We start from the raw sequence: 25,880 nt of genomic DNA on the forward strand, positions 1-25,880 counted from the left end.
GACCGGGATGTGTATGCAAATTAATACAACAAAGATGGCAGTTAATTTGCATATGCTGGCATGGAGCGAAGACTGAAGACAGCTGAAGATTGTAGAGGCTTGGCTTCTCTGCTGCAGCCAGAGCAAAGGCCTGGGTCCCAGGTGCCAGAGGAAAACCGGTGCTGGCAGCCAGGGGAAGGAAGGCCTATTGCACAAATCTCTTCATGCAATGGGCCTCTAGTTTCACTTATAATAATGTCCTCAAGGTTCATCCAAGTTGGACCATGTGACAGGATTTCCTTCCTTATTTTTTTTTTATAGAGCGAGGAAGGGAGAGAGAGCGAGAGAAACACTGATTTTTTACTCCAGTTATTAATGCATTCATTGGTTGATTCTTGTATGTGCCCTGACCAGGGATTGAACCTGCAACCTTGGTGTATCAGGCCAACACTCTAACCAACTGAGCTTCCAGGCCAGGGATGGGAGAAGCCCTTCATTTAAGGCTGAATAATATTGCATTGTATAGACTACATCTTCTTTATTCACTCATCTGTTGATGAACATTTAGGTTATTTCCATCTTTTGGCTATTATGAATAATGCTGCTATGAATATGGGTGTGCAAATATCTCTCTGAGGCCCTACATTCAATTCTTTTGGTTATATATCCCATTTATGTTATGCTCCCCACCACCCAATGATGCCAGCAGAGCAGCACCATAGAAGTAGTATTTGTCTTCAAATTATTTTTACTCTTGTCACCAAATTATCTCCCTCTCAAGTTTGTTTCCTAGTCCTTTCCAATGTTCTCCAGGTTCCTCTATTTTTAAGTGCATTCCACAGGTCAAATTTCAAATTTATCTCCTTGTCAAGAAGGAAAGGAATCTATTAAACCTTTCCTTCTCTCTCTGTTGGAAAATATCCTAGGCCTGAGTAGAATGGTGCTACAGAAAACCAGGGCACAGCGCCCTGGGACAGTGCAGGGCTGTGGCACTGCCTCAGTTGGCCCAGGACAGTTTTAATAATGTTCACTTTATGAGTAATGTTTTGAATGTTGTTAGTATTCATCCAGAAGTTATAAGTTTCCCTTGACAAGAAGGATTAACTGGCATTCACTGGGTTTATCAGCCTTGTGACTTAGAGCTAGGATATTTCTATCCAAATCCACTTCCAATCTTATGATGCCCAACCAAAGGTACCAACTGAACTTGATTAAAAAAAAAATTCCACATTTTTCCAGAACTCTTCAAGATCAGGGTCACTTTCACATCATTGTCCTGAACAGGGCAGCAGAACAGAGGTGTTGAACACCAGATGGAAGACATGCTGGAGGTCTCTGGGGGTGCTCAGCTGTCTCATGAGGAACCTTAGGGTGCCAAGGTCACCCAGGGGAAAGGAGGAATAATAGACCTCAGCACCTGAGCCTTCTCTATTTTATCCTATATAATAAAGAGGTAATATGTAAATTAACCCTCACGCCCTCACAAGATGGCTGCCTATGACCAGGCCAGCAGGGGGGTTAGTGAGAGACGACCAAACAACTGAACAAGCAGGCTGTGTGGGGTGACCAGACTGGCAGGGGGGTCATGAGGGACGACCAAACAACTGAACAAGCAGGCTGTGTGAGGTGACCAGGCCAGCAGGGGGGTTAGTGAGGGATGCTCAAACAACTGAACAGCAGGCTGTGTGGGGTGAACAGGCCTGCAGTGGGGGCAGTTGGGGGCGACCAGGCCATCAGAGGGGGCAGTTGGGGGCAACCAGGCCAGCAGGAGGGGCAGTTAGGGGCGACCAGGCAGGCAGGCAGGTGAGCGATTAGGAACCAGCGGTCCAGGATTGAGAGAGAGATGTCCAGGATCGGGCCTAAACCAGCAGTCGGACATTCCCCGAGAGGTCCCGAATTGGAGAGGATGAAGGCTGGGCTGAGGGGACCCCCCTCCCCCCATGCATGAATTTCGTGAACCAGGCCTCTAGTAAACTGTAAAGTCAATCACTTCACAAAAGTAAGAGTGGCTATGATTGTGTAAAATATAGAATTTCAACAACTATTTCTTCATAACCATTGTCAAACCAGGAATAAAGTACACATATATCCCTATTCCTACCTTAACTCTCTCCCTACGATATGGGAGGAAATACATGCAGGCACAACAGTGATAACACCCAGGAGAGTTTGGGGAGATGTACCTTCTGGTTCAAATTGGTAAGCATATTTATTTTCTTTCTATGAGATTTCAGGAGCCTAAATAAAAAGTTCCTAAGAACTTCTTTTGATATGAGAATGGACATGATGCACCTACCATGATAAATTTGGTAAAAGTTATATTTATTTGTTTTTAAACAAAAGGAATGCTTTAATATTATGTGTTGTTTCTATGATAATCTTGGACAATAAATTTTCATTTGACTTTACTTAAAATACTACTTAACTTTCATAAGAATAGAAATCATCCTCTTAATTGGCCCTCTCCCTTTTCACCTCCCCTCTCCCCCGCAGAGCCAGCCTCCACCATCCCACTTATTTAACTTTCTTGCTCAGTCAGTCTTTGGCACACTGAAGGCTCCATTTCACCCTCCCATTCTGCCCAAACTACTTGCATCAAGGTCACCAGTCAAGTGGCCCTCTCCAACTCCTTGGCGAGTCTCAAAGTCATTCAAGCCCCAAAGGAGGTTAAGACCCATGCCTCTAAAAGCTCTCTACAAGGGAGCAAACTCATCTCTGCCAGGGCTTTGCAATCTCCTGTACCCAAGTGACCTCCAAATCACCCTGAACAGGCTTGAATTATCTGCCAAGCTCCAAATCCATCACTTCCAACTGCCACTGGTCCCTGTAGGTTTTTAAAAACTACACACATAGTTTTTGCCTCCTTACTTTGGCATTTACCCCTCAAGAAAAATAAACCTAAACAAAATAAGCAAAACGAAAATTCAGCCACCATGTTCTACTGCCTAGATCTTCATCTCACTTCGCACCATGTATACAGATTTCCAAGCAAGAGATCCAATCTCCAAATCACTCATGTGTCCTTTATGCAGCCCTCATGTCTTTCTCTTATCCAGCTGCCATCACATCCTATAAATCTAAGAATGTTTCAAATCGGACCTCTCATCTCCACCCATGTGAGACACAGTCCAAAGGAGCCAGACAGGCCTGGTTTATATCCTGATTCTGCTACCTATGAGCTCTGGAACACAAGCACAGTACTTTTATCTTCTATGTCCCCCTTTCTTCTTCTTTGTAAGTGGAGATAAAATCCTTCATCTCTCAGAGCTCTTGCAAGAATTATGATACAGGTGTGAGTGCCCTGGCTGGTGTTTCCCAGTGGTTAGAGTGTCAACCTGAACACCAAAAGGTCATAGGTTCGATTCCTGGCAAGGCCACAGGCCACATACTTGGGTTGCAGAATCGTCCCCAGCCTCAGTCGGGGTGCGTGTCTTCCCAGGGAAGGCAACCTATGGATGTGTGTGTCTCCCATCAACATTTCTCTCTCCCCGCCTTCCCTCTCTTCCTTCCACTCTCTCTAAAAATTAATAAAAAACTATATTTGGGTGAGGATTAATAAGCAAACAGAAAAAAAGATATGGGTGTGAGGGGTGCAATAACATGCCTGAGACATAGCAAGTACACCACAGGCAATGGCTATTGGCTTTATCCTTGTGTCTTTTACCATAATTCAGTCCTTTGTTGGTTCTGGCTTGAAGTCCTACAAAAACCCTTGAAGCTCCCAGCCCTTAGTTCTTTCTCCTCTTCTGTCCATCTCTAACATTATCAACAGAGTCAACATCCTCAAAAACAAATCTGTTCATGTCTCCTTGATTTAAAGAATTCCTACTTCCAATCAGAAGATTCTATTCCTATGCTGTTTGATACAATAGCCACTAGTCACATGTGGCTCTTCAGTAATTCAAGTGTGGCTTGTCCAAATTGAGATGTATGATAGGGTAAAATACACATTAGGTGTGAAGACTTAGTATGAAAAGGAGTGTAAAATATCTCAATAATTTTTTAATAGTACAGAGTTCTTTATTTAAAGAGGAGCAGAACAAATGCTGATCTGGTATCTTTTTAAAAAAAACAATTTTTACATTCTGCACACTGACATAGAGGTAAAAGAAAATGACTGAAACTTAAATATGAAAGAATTTTTTATAACGAAATCCACAATTTTATACATTTATCTTATTCATGTGTCACTGAAAAATCAGCAACTATTATGAAATACAACAAATTATATCAAAAAAGAACCCCAAAACTTTCATAACAAATTATATCAAAAAGCACCCCCAAAATTTCATATATATCCAAGTATGAAAAGTACTATATTCTTTTAAAAATATATATTTTTATTGATTTCAGAGAGGAAGGAAAAGAGAGACAGAGATAGAAACATCAATGATGAGAAAGAATCATTGATTGGCTGCATCCTGCAAGCCCCCTACTGGGGGTAGAGCCCACAACCTGGGCATGTGCCCTGTCTGGGAATCAAACTATGACCTCCTGGTTCATAGGTCGATGCTCAACCACTGAGCCACACCGGTTGGGCAAAAATACTGCATTCTTGATGTTTTCACGTCCTTCTCTTCTGTGTGCTCATGTATCACACATTGTTTCCTCGGATAAATGCATCCGCATACTTAGTCTTCAGTTGTCCATTTACATATTCTTCCCAAGACTATTTTTATGCAGCCATCCAGGCAAACCAGGCTCCTTCGATAATCCACTCAAGAATTTAGTTTTATCACCACTGGTCTTCAGTGATTTGCTTTAAGAAGTCACTGAGGATTTGTTTCCACGGACTCATTGTAACAATCCTGATCAGAAATCTCCTGGCTGGGACCTGGAATCCCCACTCTAGGCGTCCCACAAGCCTGGCTTCTGCCAACAATGGGATAAAACCCTGATCTTGTATTTTTTAGATCAGCTTTTTTAATCAATATGTGTGGGGGGCCACTGGCAGCACATAGGGCGTTTTTAAATATGTCGGCTGAACCTAGGGTGCAGGCAAAGCCACGCCCTGGAGGCGTTCCTAGCCCAAAGACAAGGACGTCAATTAGTCTGACCTTTCCAGCCCAGGTGCTAGCTAGGTAGGGGGTGGATCTCACTATGTCGCCAGAAACTCAAGGCCTACCCAGATGTGATGTAACTTCCTGTTACTTCGAGTATAAATTAAACATGCGGTTCATCTATCAGAGGGCAGATGCCACACCCAGGCCCAGCTTTTCCCTCTATTTCTGTCTCAGTCTTTTTTCCATTCTTCCTTAAGATCAAATAGTAATTCTATGTTCAACTTTTTGAGAACTGCCATACTGTTTTCATAGAAACTGTACCATTTTGCATTCCTACTAAAAATGACAAGGGTTCCAATTTCTCCACATCCATGCCAACATTAGTTATTTTCTGGTTGTTGTTTTTTATAGTAGCCATCCTAATGGGTGCGAGGTGGTATCTTGCTGTGCTTTTGATTTGCATTTCCCTAATGATTAGTGATGTAGAACATCTTTTCATGTGCTTATTAGTCATTTGTACAGCTTCTTTGGAGAAATGTCTATTCACGTCCTTTGCCCATTTTTAAATCAAGTTGTATTTGGTTGTTGACTGGTAGGAATTCTTTATATATTCTGGATATTAACCCCTTATTAGATATATGATTTGCAAATAATTTCTTCCATCCTATAGGTCAACTTTCCACTCTATTGAATATGTCCTTTGAAGTACATAAGTTTTTAATTTTGATGTAACACAATTGATCTATTTTTTTTTCTTGCTGCCTTGTCTTTGGTATTATATCCAAGAAATAATTGCCAGATCAAATGTCATGAAGCTTTCCCCTTATCTTTTCTTCGAAGAGATTTATAGTTTTAGCTCTTACATTTAGGTCTTTATCTATTTTAAATTAACTTTTGTATATGGTGTAAGGAAAAGGGCCAACATCATTCTAAGTTGCCTATAGTTTCTGGGCACTAGCTGTTGAAAGGACTATCCTTTTCTTATTGAATCTTGTCAAATGTCATTTGACTGTATGTGTAAAGGTTTATTTCTGGGCTTTCTATTCTATTTCACTGGTATATATGTCCTCATTAATAATTTTTAACATTAATATATGTTGAAACAGTATTTGGGATATATTGGATTAAATAATTCTTAAAATTAATTTCATCTGTTTCTTTTTACTTTGTCAATGTGGTTCCTAAAACATTTTAAATCACACATGTGGTTTACATTATATTTCTACTGGACAGAATTGCTCTAGATCAGTGGTTCTCAATGTTTTTTTGGCCATGCCCCACCTAAACATCTCTAAAATCCTGATGCCCACCCTGTGACATATAATTCTTATTATTCAAAAAGTGACTTCCTATTCATGTGGAGGAAGCTTAAAAGGCCATTAACTTGCTCTAAACAAGCTTCCAAAGAACATGCCATCCATGAAAAAGAAAAATAAAAGAACGAAAAAATAGTTGAAGTACTGCGGAAGAAATCACTAAGAAATTAAAATAATAACAATTATAATAATAACTAGAAGAAGAAGAAGAGGTATGAAAAAATAGCAAATAAAGTTTCAAAACATATAATAGAGAACTGAAATGCATATATATTTATATACTGTATATGAGGCCCTAGAACCATAAGAAATGCAAAAAATTCACTGTCAATAACTCATTCTTGAATTACCCCCCTTAAAAATCAAATTGCCTCCCTGTGGGGCATGTGAACCCACGTAGGGAACCACTGCTCTAGATGCTCTGAACTTGGGCCACCATGCAGTGTGAACAACAACTGACACCATGGGATTAAATGATCGTCTGCAAGCCGCCTTCCGTTTGTGTTACTAGAGTGCTCAGGGAGCAGGAGAGTGGTGTGGTTGACAACTGAAACTCAGGTTTCAGTCTTCAAGACCTTTTCTGTCTAATACAGCAGCCACTAGCCACATATGCCTATTTGAGCACTTCAAATGTAGCTAGTGCAAATTGAGATGTAATATAAAGTTCAGACTAGATTTCAAAAAATCTTAGTAGAGCCCTAACCGGTTTGGCTCAGTGGATAGAGCATCAGCCTGCAGACTGAAGGGTCCCAGGTTCCATTCTGGTCAAGGGCATGTACTTTGGTTGCGGGCAATCCCCAGTAGGGAGTGTGCAGGAGGCAGCTGATCGATGTTTCTCTCTCATCGATGTTTCTAACTCTCTATCCCTCTCCCTTCCTCTCTGTAAAAAATCAATAAAATATATTAAAAACAAAAACAAAAAACTTAGTAGAGCCTGGCTGGTGTGGCCAAGTGGTTAAGCATTGACCCATAAACCAGGAGATCACAGTTCGATTCCTGCCTGGTCAGGGTACATGCCTGGGTTTCAGACTTGATCCCCAGTAGAGGGCATGCAGGAGGCAGACAATTGATTTTCTCTCATCATTGATGTTTCTATCTCTCTCTCCTTCTCCTTTCCTCTTTATGAAATCAATAAAAATATATTTTATATATATATATATCAGCAATATGATTATTAAAACGACAATGAGATATCACCTCACACCTGTCAGAATGGCTATCATTAACAAATCAACAAATGACAAGTGCTGGTGAGGATGTATCGAAAAGGGAACTTTGTACACTGCTGATGGGAATGAAGACTGGTGCAGCCACTGTGGAAAACAGTATAGAGTTTCCTCAAAAAATTAAAAATGGAACTACCGTTTGACCCAGTGATCCCATGTCTAGAAATATATCCTACAAAACCCGAAACACCAATGAGAAAGAATATGTTCATAGCAGCTCAATTTACAATAGCTAAGATCTGGAAACAGCCCAAGTGCCCATCAGTAGATGTGTGGACAAAAAGGTTGTAGTACATTTACACCATAGAATACTATGCCCATGTGAAAAAGAAGGATCTCTTACCCTTTGAGACAGCATGGAGGGACCTGTAGAGTATTATGGTAAGCAAAATAAGCCAGTCATAGAAAAAAAAGTATCACAGGATCTCACTCATATGTGTAATCTAATGAACAAAATAAACTGATGAACAAAATAGATCCAGAGACATAGAAGCATGGACTAGAATGATGAATCTCAGAGGAAAAATGGGGGTGGGGAGTGGGTGGGGAGAGATTAACCAAGGAGCTTATGTGCATATATGCATAGACCATGGACACAGACAATAGTGTGGTGAAGGTCTGGGAGGGATGGATGTGGGGTGGAGCGGGTCAATGGAAAAAAAGGGGGGCATCTGTAATACGTTTAATAATAAAGATTAATTAAAAATAATAAAAGTTTTAAAACAAAATTTAGTACAAAAAGTTTTGTAAAATATCTCATTAATAATTTTACTATATGTTGAAATGTTAACTTTTGATAGTTTGAGTTAAATAAAATATATTATTAAAATTAAACTTATTTTGATTATTTTTTAGAGCAATTTTAGGTTCACAGGAAAATTGAGAGCAAGGTATAGAGATTTCGCATATCACCTCTGTTCCCACACATGCATAACCTCTCCTGTTGTCAGCATCTCCTATGTGTGTCACATTTGTTACAACTGATGAACCTACATGAACACATCATTACCACCCAAAGTCTACAGTTTACATTATAACTCGTTCTTGATGTTGTACATTTTAAGGGTTTGGACCAATTTATAATGACATGTCAGCACCATTTTAGTATCATACAGAGTAGTTTTTAGTGCCCTAAAAATCCTCTGTGCTCCACCTATTCATCCCTTCCCACCCCTTAAGCTCTGGCCACCATGATCTTTTTAATGTCTCAACAATTTTGCCTTTTCCAGAATGTCATACAGTTTGAATTAGAGAGTATACCTAGCCTTTTGGGATTGGCTTCTTCTTTCATTTAGCAATATGCATTTAAGGTTCCGCCATGTCTTTTCAAGGCTTGATAGCTCATTTTCTATTTATTTTTATTTTTTAAAATGTTGCTCCTAAAATTATAAAATGACATATGCAACTCACATTATATTTCTGTTGGATACCTATTGGCTTGACATGGGCAGTTTTTCAGTCTGGCATCAGCCACTCAAGTTCATGCTTGGCTACACCTAGTTCGCTGCATGCACCCTGACATACCAGCCTCCTTACCTTCATGTGTACAAGAGTCACCTCACAAGATCCGCCTTTTTAAAAAATATATATTTTATTGAACTCAGAGAGGAAGGGAGAGGGGGAGAGAGAGAAAAACATCAATGATGAGAGAGAATCATTGATTGGATGCCTTCTGCACACCCCCTACTGAGGATCGAGCCCACAACCCCGGGCATGTGCCCTTGACCAGAATCGAACCTGGGACCCTTCAGTCCGCAGGCCGATGCTCTATCCACTGAGCCAAACCAGCTCGGGCATGAGAGTTTTCTTTAACTCCTTTATCCCTGAAGACTAATTCATGTTCAGACCAACATCAAATATGACATCTTCAAGGGAGCCTTTCTAAACTTCCACTGTGCTTAAGTCACCCTTTATAGTACTCTGCATTCATTTTGTAATTTTTTTTAAGCACGTGTTTGACTTTCCCTCTAGATTGTAGATTGTGTACTCCTTCAAGTAAAGAACCATGTTTTGTTTCAGTAGACATTCATATATGTTGAGTGAATAATGAATGAAGGAAACACAACAAAATTCATATCCTCCAATAAGAGGTAACACGTCCACTTAACAGTCAGCACAGAAAATGATCCTAAATGTAACAAACTAGGCTGCAAAAGTATATCAGTCAATAACTAGATTACAAGCTAAAATTTGTGTTTTATATTAAATCAATACCTTAATAATATTTATAAAGCATGTCACAACTATAATAATTAGCTCCTTAATAGTTATTAGTAGATTCTGATTGCCTTGGAAATATGGGGATTGGCTAAGAAACTGGATGGTGAAAACAACCACATTCCATATCCATTAGCTGAAAGCCCAGATCCCACCAGAATAGAGGCACTAAAACTGAGCCTTTGATGTAGTTTCCAAAGAAAGCCACCAAGATGATTAAAGAGTTGGAAAATGAGATTTATGGGGAATAGCCACAGGAACAGAGACAATTCTGCCTAGACAAGAGAAAAGGCCGAAGGGTGACTTAATAACCATCTTCAATCATTGTTATTATACAGATGATGGTGACCAGATGGTCTCCATTTCCATCAAAGAAAGAATACTGAAAATGGACTTAAGCTGCAGCATAAGAAAAGTCTAGTTTTAAAGAAAGAACTTAATGGCTAAGAACTAGTACACAGTTAAATACACCCAAGGAGTATGTAGTGGCCACTTCCAAATGCTTTTATCATGCTAAGAAGGCAGCAAATGGATAGAGTGTGGTTAGGTCTTCACAATCCTTTGTTGAGGGCATATCCTCAACTGGCTAATCTTCAAATGAATCAAGTAACATACAACCACAGGAATGGAAAAAAACTAAAGATATGAAAGTTGAAACACAGCACCCTCTGGTGTACATAACTGTCTTTCAAACAAGGAAGATTCTTGATATATATCACTATTTCTCAAAAAATAAGGTCCAAACCATGATAGAATCAAGAGAAATATATATGCCAAGCTGGCCCTAGTGTTCATTTAGTTGCTTCATCCATCTTTATCAGGCATGTACTATGCATTTCCCCCTTTGGTACCAGGAAGGCTCTTACACAAGAAACCTCACTTCTGTAAACATTAAATATGGCTGCTTCCCCATCACTTTTTGAATGTTGCATTCAGCTGGCACATAAACATTTCATGTTGAGGCATGACAATGCTATCCACCAGATAAGTTCAATTTTGTCCTGCATTCAGAAGTACATTATATACAAAAATTAGGGGACACCTGAATTGGGTGCTCTTTCGACATGTCCCCCTCTCTGTCATAGTGTATAGAGCCCTTCCTTACCAATCTGGATCTCTTTGTCTCCTGAATGCCAGCAGCCATTCTCCTAGGCTATGTGCTTAAAAACTTCCTCCATCTACCTTTCTTTTATTTTTAAATAAAAAAGACATTCCACCGGCTCCAAAAGTCTGAGAATCAATCAAGAATGTTTTGCATTCCTCTCCATATCTTTAGTCATCTTGGTTCTGGGTGGGAGCTTCATTTAAGTGACACACATACTTCACTCATGTGACTCACTACAGTTAAGCAGCTGCTGTGTCCTAGATAAACACAACACAGGCCCTGTGTCTGAGATTCACAGTCCAGTGAGGAAGACAGAGATACAGGAGAAAATAGATAAGTTGAAACTCAGAGCTCTACGTACTAACAGAGGAAAAGTAAAGGGCAGTGAAAACACCAGAGAAGAACTATCTTGGCTCAGGACATCCGAGCAAGACATAAATCCTGTGGGAGCAAGTCTTAAGGCTGAGAAGATTGTCCAGGCAGAGGACACAGGAGCACACACCATTCTAGGTGTAAATACCTCAAGGCCTAAAAAATAAAGAATGGCCCCTGGCACATCACCATTTGGGACACTTCCTTCTGTCCCAAAAGTCTCCTTGAGGAGACATGAGAGACACACCTAAACAGCCTGACTCCTACACATTATATAGAGAACACGCCCAAGTGGCATCAAACAAAAACAAAGCAGACCAGACCCTGGTCTGAGGGAGGTGAGAACAGGCTGGAGTGGAGAGCACTAGAAGGCCAGTAGTCTGGCTGGGAAGCTCAAGCAGGTATTCCTCTAACATTATCCTTGCCAGCTAATCAGCAGCCTTACCCTGTGCCCATCTCCCTTGTAGCACTGCAGACAACGCATTAACTTGGGTACCATCTTCCCCTTCCACATGACGATGGGCTGAGGCTAAAGATGTATCTCTTTATCACTATGCCTCTATCACTTAACATATATGCAGCTCACACAAATTTAATGAACAAGCTAAGTGATTAGTTCATATGCATGACTAGGATTTAAAAGAGCAGAGCCCTGAACCTGAAAATCCCTAACACCTTCCTCTATCTACTTCCCTTGGTTTTGTTCTTCCTTATAAGCTATCCATCTTCGTCTGGTTCATGCTTTCCTATCTTATCGCTTTCTCTTAAATCAACTCCTACCCTCTAATTAGAGAAAGATGGCAGATATTCTTGTCCCCAGTTAAGAGTGACCTATGGCAAAATGAAACAACCAAGCCAAAGAGGCAACAAGGAATTGGCTTCTCGCGTACTCAGAAGAATGTAAGATTGCTGCCTCTACAGGGAAAAAGAGAAACCCAACCTGATTACAGAGCAAAAATAGGTCACTGCTTGAATATAGCCCTTTCGGTCACTGGCAGCAAACGCTTTCTGCTTCTGACTCCAGTGTCACAAGAAAGTGGCAGCACAGTCTTAGAATAAGGTCTCCACAGCCAGCTGGCCACCTCGGCCTGGCCTTCCCACAGGCATTCTAGAAGCAGCATGCAGGGCCAGGCAACTGCTGGGGAGCCCAGTGAGCCTTTGTCACTGATGACATGAAATACCAGCATTCATGTTTTGTTTTGAACCAACTGGGTGACAATTCAAGGTTGTCCTTATAAGAAGTCTCTCTCCTTTGCATTCAGCTATACTTTATTTAGGAGGAAAGAAGTGAATAGAGCTCAGCTAGCTTGCTTATATCTATGTAGAGCCAGCAGCAGCCTCTTTTCCATGAGTTACAACTATGAATTATTATAATGTTTTTCTTGCAGCAAATCTGTGTTTGCATAGCTGAGAGGGATGTCAAAATTGTGTTTCTATATCAAAACTCTGCTGTATTGCTCAAAAAAAAATAGGCTGAGAATTACTGATCAAGAATCAGTGCTAGACTACGGGTGGGAATGCAGACTGGTGCAGCCACTGTGGAGAACAGTATGGAGTTTCCTCAAAACACTAAAAACGGAACTCCCATTTGACCCAGTGATCTCACTTCTAGGACTATATCCCAAGAAACTAGAAACACCAATCAGAAAGGATATATGCACCCTTATGTTCATAGCAGCACAATTTACAATAGCTAAGATTTGGAAAGAGCCTAAGTGCCCTTCAGCAGATGAGTGGATTAAAAAACTGCGGTGCATCTACACAATGGAATACTATGCTGCTGTAAAAAGGAAGGAGGCACTCCTACCATTTGCAACAGCATGGATGGTCCTGGAGAGCATTATGCTAAGTGAAATAAGCCATTCAGAGAAAGATAAATATCACATGATCTCACTCATTTGTGGAATATAATGAACAACATAAACTGATAAACAAAAACAGATCCAGAGACAGAGAAGCATTGATCAGACCATCAAACCTTAGAGGGAAGGTAGGGGAGGGTGGGGGTAAGAGTGAGACATCAACCAATGGGCTTGCATGCATGCCTATAAGCATAACTAAGGGACACAGACACTAGGAGGGTGAGGGTATGAGCGGGGAGCGGGGGGATAATGGGGGGATAAAGACACATATATAATACCTTAATCAATAAAGAAAGGGGAAAAAAAAGAATCAGTGGTAGAATAGAAAAGGTAAGGAAACAGGCATTTGAACAATATGTTTTATTAGCAAATAGCATCCTATATAATAAAACCCTAATGTTCAAATCGACCTAACGGCGGAACGACCGATCACTATGATGCACACTGACCACCAGGAGGCAGACACTCAAAGCAGGAGCTGCCCCCTGATGGTCAGTGTGCTCCCACAGGGCGAGCGCCACTCAGCCAGAAGACCGGAGCCAGGCTCTTGGTTGGTGAGCACAGTGGTGGTGGTGGGAGCCTCTCCTGCCTCCACGGCAGCGCTAAGGACTCCTTTGGGGATGTCCACCTGCCCCGCAGGGAGCGGGCCTAAGCCAGCAGGTGGACAACCTCCGAGGGGTCCTGGACTGCAAGAGGGTGCAGTCCAGGCTGAGGGGCTCCCCCTCCCCCAGTGCACAAATGACGAGCACTGGGCCTCTAGTATTTCATAATAGCAATGCTTGACATTTATTAAACATAAGGTTCCAAAGGGCTCTGGTAAAGTAATTCTAAGAAAGAGGTTCCAGAATGGTCTATTGATATGTTCTTCTATAAAAATAGGCCTGGATCATATAGTGTCTGGTGTACATCTTTTCTCTAGATGCAAGATCTCTGAGGTAGGGCTCAGCACCAGACTATTCTGTTTCTGCAATCGTGATATGCACACTGTGGGTATATACATCAATTACACCTGCAGTGTTCTGCTTTACTAGCAAAAAAGGGGGGGCTATGATTACAAGGTTCCCATCCAGTACCCATTTTGTTGCATGGGATTTAGTATCAAGTTTGGGTCCCTTGATACTAAAGCACTCAATACCCAGAATGTGTTTGCATGTGTGTAGAACTCATAGGTACAGGGTTTGAAAAGTTAAGCTGAATCTTAATGTAGCCATCTAAACAAAATTAATTAGAATTCATTTTATAACAGAGATTGAGATAAGGCTAAATAGAAAAGAAATGGGTGATAAATAGTTTAGAGAAAGGGAGAGAGAGAAAGAAAGAAAGAGGAGGAAAGATAAGGGGGAAGAAGGAAACACTTACCTAAGCAATGGCTTCACTACCAAAAACATTTTTGAAGAAATGTACATGATGCTTTTAACATCTGTTCATTGTAAAAACACATAACATAAACCTATAAATTCAGTAGTTTTACCTAAATTTGTATTTCATGAAGCAAAACCTTCAGATAAATATGAAAAATATTAATATGTAGGCAAGAAATACATAGGTAATTCATGCTTTGCCAAAATGGAGCTCTCTAACCCCTCTCCCCTCCTCCAAGGTAGAAGCTTAGTCCACAGATTAGAATCACTAAAGTACACAAAATAAAAGGAAATGTATCTCCATTTGAGTTCTAAGGTACAAGTAATGAAAATCAATTCAAAATGGCTTACATAATAAAGTGGGTTTATCGGCATAAGTAAGTGGAAAATCCATAGGTGGGGTCTGATTCAGTTGCTTTATAATGAAAGCAAGGGCCTGTGTGTTTTCTTTTGTTTTTCTCTGTTCCGTTAGCTGCCTCCTAGGGGTAGCTTCCCTAATCACTGCAAGATGAGACAGCAGTCCCAGGCTTCACGTCCCCACCATCCAGGATGGAGAGTGGGTTGACTTTGCGAAGACCTCTTAAAACACCGAGGAGCCTTCTTCCCAAAGTCCTCAGCAAACATTCTGACGGCCTGAACTGGGTCACACAGGCCAGCCCTGAACTGACTGCTAGTCAGCCCTAGATGCTGACTGCTACTGGGTTAATCATTGTGGCAACATGCAGGAGTTATCTTATTGAGTTTAGACAATCAAGATCCATCCTGGAGCTGAGGGTGGGACCAATCCTTCTCTATCAGAAGACATACACACTGTCTGTCTGCTATGGAAGGGAGGCGGGAATAGAAGAGATGTTGGGATGGGGACAATTATAATGTCCTCCACACCTCACCTGGTACTGAATTTGACTCAGATCTCCAGTATCAAGGGCAAATATGGAAGTGCATTTTGAGTGACACTTGATCATTTAACAAAGACTGATGTTTATTCTTACATAGAGGCAAATTTTCTTGGAGGTAAACTCAAGGAGAAATAGGTCTTGGAACTCCCTGTGAGGGAAAATAGGTAAAGATGAGGAGAACAGGCTACGTTTGGAACGATACGTTGCAACACTCAAAAAAGCCATCCTTACGTTGATCCCCCAGAAGGCAGAGGATGTGACAGTAAAGCTAAGCACAGAGCCAAGATAAAATGGTCCAGATGCTTTCCTTTCAAATAATCTAATTTACTGTAAAGAGCAGGCACTGACTTATCTTAGACTCCTTCTTATGTATCAAATTTCTAAAAATGAGCTCGTCTTAACATGATGAGTTAGTTGGGTGAGCCCTGTGAATGCTGATGTCCAATGGATCATTTGCCATCTATCTCCTGCCCCTGACCCATGACTTACTCATGTAGTATTTCTTCATTCTTTAGCTGCTGACAAAAATGGAAGGCCAATAATATTTCTGCAGGCCTTAGGACATAGCTGTCCCAAAGATGGAATTAGTTTTCTTTGATGTGCACAGACTTCCTCTCTGTTCTAAAAATAAAGCCATATGTAGGAAGTACGTTTGAAATTCTCTGGGCAAATCCAAGATGGTATTTGCACTGTTGGATATTTATATGGTTTTTATAACCCAGCTCTAGGAGTATATGAACATTGCCTTTGCCCACAGGATCAATAGTCACTAACCTCTAACAGTGTGGAAAAAGGTAATATAATGTCTGAACAAAATGTAATACTACTCCCTCTGTGCTGGTCTCCACGTACCAGGAAGTCATGGCAGTGAATGGATGCAGTGTCCCTCTAGTGCAGCGGTTCTCAACCTGGGGGTCGAACGACCCTTTCACCAGCGTCGCCTAAGACCATCGGAAGACACATATATAATTATATATTGTTTCTGTGATTAATCACTATGCTTTAATTATGTTCAATTTGTAACAATGAAATTGGTGGTCACTACAGCATGAGGAACTGTATTAAAGGTTCGCGGCATTAGGAAGGTTGAGAACCACTGCTCTGCCGCCTCAGCAGCCCCTTACAAAGCAGCTGACTTTTTATTACTTCAGGTCAGGGCAGACTGCCCAAACTTCAGGGCATGGCTCTAGGGCCCCAGTGTTCCAAGAGGGGTAGAAATATCTCCTTATAAAACAGTGGGCAGTCAGAGTGTACGGGATTTCCTCTGCTTCCATGGGATTAGGGGAAAGTCTCAACACTCCAGTACTTCTCCAGTGAATAGGATGTGCTACTGGCCTGGTGCTCATCCTTGTAAGGTGTAATGGTGAGGTGCTATCTGGAATTAAGATTGCTACCAAGAGTGTAATGGGAAAGAACTCTATTTTCAGGGTACATCGGGGACCCTGGATTTATTTTTCAGTTTCAACCCACATTTGACTGACCACTGTGTGCCATGCCAGGTTCTGTGCTAACAAATCCTCATAGCTTCAAACAATTCTAGAAAATGGATATTTTTACCTCTATCTTACCTGTGTGGAACCAAAAGCTCAGCGAGGTTATATATCTATTGTCGTAGAGCTGGAATGTTATATTTGGGTACCAGACTGATCTCTCTTGATGTTTATTCCACACTGTGCCATTGACTCTCCTAGTGCAGTGTTTGGGGCCTTAGAACATCCTATATAATAAAAGGGTAATATGCAAATTGACCCTAACAGCAGAGTGACTGGGAATCACTGGTCACTATGAAACACACTGACCACCAGAGGGATGTCTGACTGCCAGCTTAGGCTCAATACCCCTGGGAAGTGGACCTAAGCCAGCAGGTGGTCATTCCTTGAGGGGTCCCAGACTGCGAGAGGGCAAAGGCTGGGCTGAGGGACCCTCCTGAGTGCACAAATTTTTGTGCACCGGGCCTCTAGTCTATATAATAAAAGCCCAGCGACCATTACAGAGGAACAACTAGAATGACCTGTCACTATGATACGCACTGATCACCTGGGTGCAGACGCTCAATGCAGGCGCTAGGAGCTGCCTCCTGATGGTCAATGCATTCCCACAGTGGGAGCGCTGCTCAGCCAGAAGCCATGCTCAGGGCTGGCGAGTGCAGTGGCGGTGGTGGGAGCCTCTCCTGCCTCTGAGGTAGCAGCTAAGGAGCAGCGAGTCAAGCGAGTCAAGCAGTAAGGAGTGAGCAGCTGGGAGGTTAGGAGCAAGCAGCTGGACAGTTAGGAGTGAGGGGTCCTGGATTGCAAGAGGGTGCAGGCTGGGCTGAGGAACTCCCCCTCCCACGAATTTTGTGCATCAGCCCTCTAGTTATTATATAAATGGATGTGAATGGTCATCCTCATTATAGCTAAGCTCTTACTCTGCTCTCAAAAGAGACAGAATAAATTAGTTTAAAGGGGGCTATTGGAAGGCAGAGGGTGTTAAGTGTTGCAATGAATGAACACAAGAGGTTTAGAAACCCTAGGGTGAGGATCAGCTCTACTGGACTAGGGACAAGGAAAGACTTCAGACAGGTGAAACCATCCTCTGGGGAAGAAGAGCTTTTGAGGGTAACAAGAGCCCCCCAACACAGACATGGAAGCAGGCAAGCACATAAATAGACATATGGGAAATCTCTTAGATCAGGGTTTCTCATCCTTGGTATTGACATTTTAGACCAGATAAATCTTTGTTCAGGGGAGGGAGGGGCTGTGCATTATAGGAAATTTAGCAATGTACCTCACCTTTATCCACTAGGTGCCACTAGCACATCTCACCCATCCCCTTGTTGTGACAATTAAAAAAGACTCCAGACATTTGCCTTAGACCAGTGGTTCTCAACCTTCCTAATGCTGCGACCCTTTAATACAGTTCCTCATGTTGTGGTAACCCCCAACCATAAAATTATTTTCATTGCTAATTCATAACTGTAATTTTGCTACTGTTATGAATTGTAATGTAAATATCTGATATGCAGGATGTATTTTCATTGTTACAAATTGAACATTATTAAAGCATAGTGATTAATCACAAAAACAATATGTAATTATATATGTGTTTTCCGATGGTCTTAGGTGGCCCCTGTGAAAGGGTCGTTCGACCCCCAAAGGGGTCACAACCCACAGGTTGAGAACAGCTGCCTTAGAGGAAGATGTGTGTGTCAGCTACTGGGGCCTGGCTGGATGTGGGGCCTGGGAAGACTAGTGTAAGAAGGAGAGTCTGTGAACCCCAGACAGGAGAGGGAACAACGTGTGCCCCAGGTGCCCTTTCATCAGCTCCCTCAGCTATGGACTCAGATAACATTAGGACAAATGGAGCCAAAGGTGACCTCACATTGGGGTCCACTGGAAGAATGCCCAGCGGGATCCTGGCTGGGAGTAAAATGTCCACAGGAGGAGAGAAATGACTCTAGGCCTAGGCCGTTTGGAAAGGGCAAACTCTTATTCTCTTTTCTCCTTTCAGTAAATTGAAGCAAGAGAGGGAGACATGGGTAATGCTACTGGAGCCCGAAACTTCCAAACCTATTTGGGAGGGTTTGAGGGGACCTGGATTAGGAAAAGTGCTGAGTGGACATGTGTCTAGGACTAGTGTCACCCTTTCCTCCCACTCCTGCACCTCTCATCCTCAGCCTGCTTGCTGTTGCCAGGAAAAGTGGACAGGAATTGGGATACTTACTCCTGGGAGGCTGGAAGGAAAAAGGAGAAAGGGGGTGAAAGTGAGAGAATTTTGAGGTTCAAGAGAAGTTCTGACAAGAGTTTACAAAGGGGGCCTTGTTGCCCAGTAAAGAGAATAAAAAGTACAACTGGGCCTGGGGGTTTGAGGACAGTACAGAGGCAGAGAAATGCATATTCTGGGTAGGGTGCACCACATGACCATTCATTCTGTTTTAGAGCTTCTTATCTACAAATGGTGTGGATGTTATCATTTTATAGTGGAGGAATATAAGGTATAGGGAGGCAAGTAATTTGTTTGTTGACAGACAAGGGACCTCCCAGTATGACCATAGGCCCCAGGCATAGTTGGCAGTTCCTCCCTGCTGTGCCTCCTCTGGGCTCCAGAGAGCACAGCTTCCTGCTCCAGGTGAGCCGTAGTTGCTTGCTTGTCTGTCCGCTTCACTAGAACAGACGGTCAGGGCTGTGTTTTGGGTTCCGGGTCTCCAGCATTTCCTTATGTGCCAGGTCCAGCCCCCAGAGCCACAGAGGAAGCAAGTAAGAGTTAATACCGAGGAGAACAAAGGCCCGGCCAAGGCCCAGCTGTGTGGATTTACAGCAGAACTAATGAGCACACCCAGTTACATAAGTGCTTCTCCCACTCCGCTCAGCAGCCACTGGAGCAAAGCAGGGCTCTTTCTTCCCTGTGCTATATATAATCTCTGTTTTGGCAGGAAGCATGCTACAGTTCCACAGCTCTGTTATAATAGATAGTAATTTTTTCTTCAAAGCCTAACAATTGTTTGTTGTTGTTGTTTTTACTATTGATGCCACAAAGTAATACTTCAGACTTAGCTTAAGATTTAGATACTTTCCCCACATTTTCAGCATTTTTCTATCTCAAAAAACACTTTTTCCCCCCCCTAGTTCTACTTTCAGAAGCAAAGGAAGGGTGAAATGAGATGCTGAAGAGAAGCTTGCCACATTCCATAATTATAGACTTTGATGCTGGAACCTCAAGGCTCCAATCCTAAATGGGATAGTATTTCCCTTTGGTAACTAAATAGGGACTGATCCATTGACCAGAAATATATTTTTGATACAGAGTAGGTCAGGTTTGTTTTTGGTTCTTTCCCATCTGTCTCCTAGGCCCTAATCCTGGAATTCATGACCCCATGAGCATAGAATGAATATTTCATAAGAAGAATCACTCCTTTGTCCTAGGACTTGTTTGAAGGTGGTTTTGCTTTAATAAATGTCTTTTGGAGCCCTGGCCAGGTAGCTCAGTTGATCAGCGCATCGTCCTGATATGCCAAGTACAAGAATCAACCAATGAATACATAAATAAGCGGAACAACAAATTGATGTCTGTCTGTCTGTCTGTCTGTCTCTCTCTCTCCCTATCTTCCTCCTTCCTTCTAAAATCAATAAAAAGCATATCCTCAGGTGATAGGGGGAAATAGTTTAAAAGCACACATTTACTAAAAATTACCATATTAACTAAAAGCTTTCTAATTCCTGAAAGTCGTAGTTTTTTATCCTATAAACTATTATATATACACACTTACTTGAACATTAAAAAATTATACATATGTAAGTATATGCAGTCATTTATACTTTTTGCTAATTTGGTTGGGCCCTCCCCCACACCAATTTTTCTGAAATGTGAACTACTAATCATATATTTGACATTTTCATGAGATGTCAGGTTAAGAAGAAAAAGAAAGCCGAAACCGGTTTGGCTCAGTGGATAGAGCGTCGGCCTGCGGACTGAAAGGTCCCAGGGTCGATTCCGGTCAAGGGCATGTACCTGGGTTGCGGGCACATCCCCAGTAGGAGATGTGCAGGAGGCGGCTGATCGATGTCTCTCTCTCATCGATGTTTCTAACTCTCTCTCTCCCTTCCTCTCTGTAAAATATCAATAAAATATATTTAAAAAAAAAAGAAGAAAAAGAAGAAAAGGCTTTAAAAATATGAATTGTATCAGCATTAATAGTAAAATCTAAGTATTAGATTAGTATTAGCAGTATTTGTAGGCATAGCTCTTAGAGAGTATTAAGACATTTTGAGACTTGCTAACACTAGTCGGCTCAGATGAAGCAAGTGCTGTTCAAAGTGGCTTGTCACAATGGTTGGAGTCAGATGAACCTGAGTTTCATCCCTGACCTGGCAACTTCCCAGTGCAGGTCACTGGGCCTTGGATGAAGTATTTAACCTTCCACAGCTCAGAATTCTCTATTTCAAACTGGGAATGGTATCAGTGTATACAGTGTAAGGTTCACTGTGAAAAGAAAATAAGATAGTGTATGTGAAAGCATCCTTGTGGGGCATATTGAGAGTTAAGCAGAAGTCTTGGGCTTTCTGCCTCCTTCGTGGCCCCCTGCAATCCTCATTCACCTTTGTGGACCCTATGCAAGGATCTGAACACTGTCCTCCTCTCGCATGCAACTGTGGCTGTGACTTCAGTGACTTCTACTGCCTGTAAACACACACACACTTTTCCTCATACAGTCCCCTGCATCACAACCACATGTCTTTTCAAAACACACAGATCATTGTCTTAGTGATTCCTTGAAGGATAAACTCTGCCCACTTTTGCCTGTCAGGTCCTCAGTTCGGTGCTTTCTGAACTCCTGGCTCTTTACAAACCCTCTTCTTCCTACCCTACCTCGCCCAGGCCATGCCCCTGTTTCAAGTCCTAACACAGCCCCCCAAAGCACACAGCATAAACTTCAAACTGCTTTAAGTGGCATTTGAGACACATGGTATCCGGTCCCTGTTCCTCTCATTTCACTGTCCACCACCCCTTTCCTTCCATACTTTATACCCAAGCAATTATACTTACAGGCTTGGAACTCCCATGCTGTCTCCTCACTCGTCCGTCAACTTACATATGCTCCTCTCTTTGCCCAGAATATCTTCTCCTCTCATCTAGTTGGCAAACTCCTAGACAGTCTTTACACTTCACTCTAATGACTCCACCTCTGTGACTGTCTGTAAAGTACCAACTCTGTGTCTTGTACATTCTAGTTATCACACTTGCCATACTGTAATTATGTTTCATGTTTTCTTATAATTCACTAGACCACCATAAGTGTCTTTTTGGGGGGATGGACCCAGGGCTCAGTCTTACACAGAGCAGTCACTCAGGAAATGGTTGTACTGTTGAACAGAAGAAGCTTCCAGCGTAGAGGGAATGTGGGAATGTGGGAATGCGTGCTACAACAGCAGTCTGCGACTGTGAGATGGCAGAGGGAGAATCCTACCACATCCCCATTTAAAATGTTAAAATGTTGGGGACTGCTAGAACTCAGAAAAAGAAACCCTTTAGGTGGTTACAACTCTAATAAGTCAATTACATTTACCTAAAGTCCATGGAACTCAAAAACTGTATTTTGCTTCCCCAAGTGTCTTTTTTTATATAAAGTTTCCTGTTCTGTGGAATGATCGTGGGCAATCTCTTTTGCAGTTTTTGGTGATGCCAGTTTATGGCTATGTTTTTCTGTTCACTGAACTGGCTCATTTCTTCAGGAGAACAAACTGTTCTGCACTGAAGCAGGAATTGGCTGGGTTCTAACAAAAAGATTCCCCCCACCCCCTCTCCCCGACAGTGTTTTTGCAAAAGACCCAAGTCAATTTATAGCCAAGTAACAAAAGGTCAGAAAGGTTAGTCAAGCAATGGGCGTAATTCCTGTGTGTCACAGCCAATAAAGGAAATGGGTGGGAATAAATAGTATGCAATATTAACCTGAAATTATTTGTGCAAAGCTATTATTGTAAACTATACAAAGGGACCCATGGCTTCCAATATAAAGAATTTCCCACTCTGGTTTTTTTAAGGCACATTTACTGTGGAAGAACTGAGATGACCTCGAATTTCTCATTTGTAAGTGGAAAATGTAAAAAAAAAACTTTTCACACTAATTTATGAAAAATCTTGGTCATTGTTTTACAGCCCTGAAATAGAAATGGTCACATAAAAAAATTAAATATTTCATAGTTAAATCACAGTTAAATACAATTTACATGGTGGAATTTAATATAAAATATTTGCCAAAGAAAACTGACCAAAGGGATACACTAAGAAAAGACTCTATAAATGTTTTAATCACACTGAAAGTGTGACAACTACTGCATTATTCAACGAGCATAACAACAACAAGAAATGCCTGCCTTTGAAGCAGATATAAAGAACTGACATCACCAGCCAAGCAAGCAGATGAATAACAGCCTGTACTGGGCAGCTAACCAGGCCTGTGGAGTAAGGAAGCCTTTCAGAATCCAAGGCTATTGGAAGCAACCCCTACTCCCACCCAACCCTAGTCGTGATGTCTACAGTACTCACCATTTAAAACAACCTAATCATCCAAAAGATGAATGGTTAAAGAGAACACTGTCATGGTTCAGACAAGATGATGTAACTTATTTCTCTCCTAGCCTCCTTCCTAAGTACAACTATAAATTCTGGAAATAACACAAGAGGCAACCAAAGGAGAAGGTAGCAAAGGGAAGGCGAACAGATTAGAGATCCCAGGAGTGGAGGAACAACATAGCAGCAGGGCATCTTATGACACTACCCCCTCCCACCCCTACTCCATCCAACTAAAAAATGTAACCCAGGCCCAGTGTTTCCCAAGCCCCAACCTAGCAACGAAGGTAACCCAGGTAGGCATATCTTTCCCCATGACAGAATGGGAGTTCTGCTGACTATACCAGGCCAGCTGGAAGCACCAACAAGGAGGACAGATCAGGAGCCTACTGATAATAAAATAGGCTGAAAGCACTCTCTCTCCCTGCAGGCCTCTAGGAAGTATTCCTCATCCCAGCAGGATGTAGACTCCCTTCTCTCCCTTCTCTCACCTAGAGGCACTAGGCAGCATTGTCTGGGGAAACTCCTCCCTCCATTAGATAGCATCAGCAGGGATCAGTGGGAGCCCCAGCTGCAACAGATAGCCAAGCAGACCAAAATAGTAAAGGCTCTGAAAAGTAAATTGGCATTGGAATCACAGCCTACAAAAGTAGATACAACCTGTGTGCTAAACTTAATTGGGGTGACTTCCTGGTGAAAAAAAATTAAATAGGACCCAGAGTCTCCTAACATAATGGACAAGTGTCCAGAATAGAACTGAAAATCACCCAACATACCAAGAACTAGGAAAACCATCACTTGAGTGAGAAAATATAATAAACTGATATCAACATCAGGATAAATCTGATATTGGAATTAGCTTACAAAAGATATTAGAGTAACCATCTTAAAAATGTTGCAACAAGTAACTACAAATTCTCTTGAATCAAATGACAAAATAGAAAATCCTATCAAAGAAACAGAAGTTATGAAAAAGACCCAAGTGAAAATTATAGAACTGAATGATATAATAAGAGAAATAAAAACTTGCTAAATGGCCCAGCCAGAATGGCTCAGTGGTTGAGCATAAATCCATGAATCAGGAAGTCAGGGTTCGATTCCCAGGTTGCAGGCTCCATGATTGATGTTTGTATCTCTCTCTCCCTTCTTGCCTCTAAAATCAATAAAAATATATATATTTTAAAAACCAACTTGCTAGATGGAGTGGAGATGACCGAGGACAGAAAGTGAACTTGAAGATAGATCAATAACACTTATCCAATATGAACAAAAGAGAGTAGACTGAAAATAAATTAACAGAGCCTCAGGCACTTGTGAGACAACAACACATCTAGAGTCTCAGAAGGAAAGTAGAAAGAGAGGAGATGAAAGAGTACAGACAGTCTTTGGGTTATGTAGGACTCAAAGTACATTGTTTTGTGATTAGATCACCATCTCCCATCCTATCTAATAAAGAGGGAATATGCAAATTGACTGTCACACCATCACAAAGATGGCGGCACCCACAGCAGAGGCGGTTTCCATAACACAAGATGGCTGCACCCACAGTGGAGGCCAAGTTTCCATAACGAGCCTTAACGAGCAATCAGCAGGGACCAGAGGCTGCATGGCACTGGGCCAGGGCAGGGGACCTCAGGCCGTGCCCCCCACCCAGCAGAGCTTGATGGGGGACCCCAGGCTATGCCCCCACGCCCGGCAGGGCTTGACAGGGGACCTCAAGGTGTGCCCCTGACTCCAGTCCGGGCTGGGGGACCTCAGGGCACACCCATGCTCTGGCTTGGGGAACCTTAGGCCGCACCCTCCATCCGGTGAGGCTTGACGGGGAACACCGGGCTGGGGGCCCTGAGGGTGCGCTGGGGGACCTGAGGCTATGCCCCTGCCTGGTGTGCACCAAGGGGACCGGAGGCTGCACCCCCATCCGGCAGGGCTTGACAAGGGTGGGACCGGCCGATTCTGGATCTCACCCAGTGGGGGTGGAGCCAGCTGGGTCTGGGTCTCACGTGATTTCGAGGAGCCATGGGTGGGCAGGGACTTGCTCTGGGTCTTGCAGCACGCCCCAGACTCTGACAGGAGGAAGATTTTCATATACATTTTACTAATTGTCTTACATCTCTGACACTTCTATTATAGAGAAAGGGCAAATAGCAATATTAAAATAGTTCCTCTAATTAATCCCCTTTTAATATGCATGAATTTCGTGCACTGGGCCACTAGTTTATAAAAAAAAAGTTCCGTCATTTCGATGTATGTACATATGTACTTTATGTTTTTCATTATTTATTTACCACAAGTAAAGGTCAAGAATTGTTATCTTTCTTTTAAATGTTTTACTGTTTCACTTCATTACTGCTGTGTATGTGCTCCATGTGAGTGACATAGGTGCTTATGTAGGCAGTTCCGACTTACGGCGAAAATCGCGTTATGTCACGCCATAGGAACGGATCTCCGACATAACCCAATGACCTACTGTATTTAAAAAGATACTGGGTGAGAATTT

At 42.1% G+C, this 25,880-nt stretch overlaps 1 protein-coding gene and 1 pseudogene across 4 annotated transcripts in view; both read right to left on the reverse strand.

The window, feature by feature from the left end:
• The window catches only part of ZHX3 (zinc fingers and homeoboxes 3), a 120,204-nt gene that overhangs the window by 28,586 nt on the left and 65,738 nt on the right, over positions 1-25,880 (reverse strand). The window lies entirely within an intron of this gene.
• LOC102765025 lies at positions 4,544-4,930 on the reverse strand (annotated as a pseudogene).

Source organism: Myotis davidii, unplaced genomic scaffold (genome assembly GCF_000327345.1).
Source record: "Myotis davidii unplaced genomic scaffold, ASM32734v1 scaffold199, whole genome shotgun sequence".
Classification (NCBI taxonomy): Eukaryota; Metazoa; Chordata; class Mammalia; order Chiroptera; family Vespertilionidae; genus Myotis; species Myotis davidii.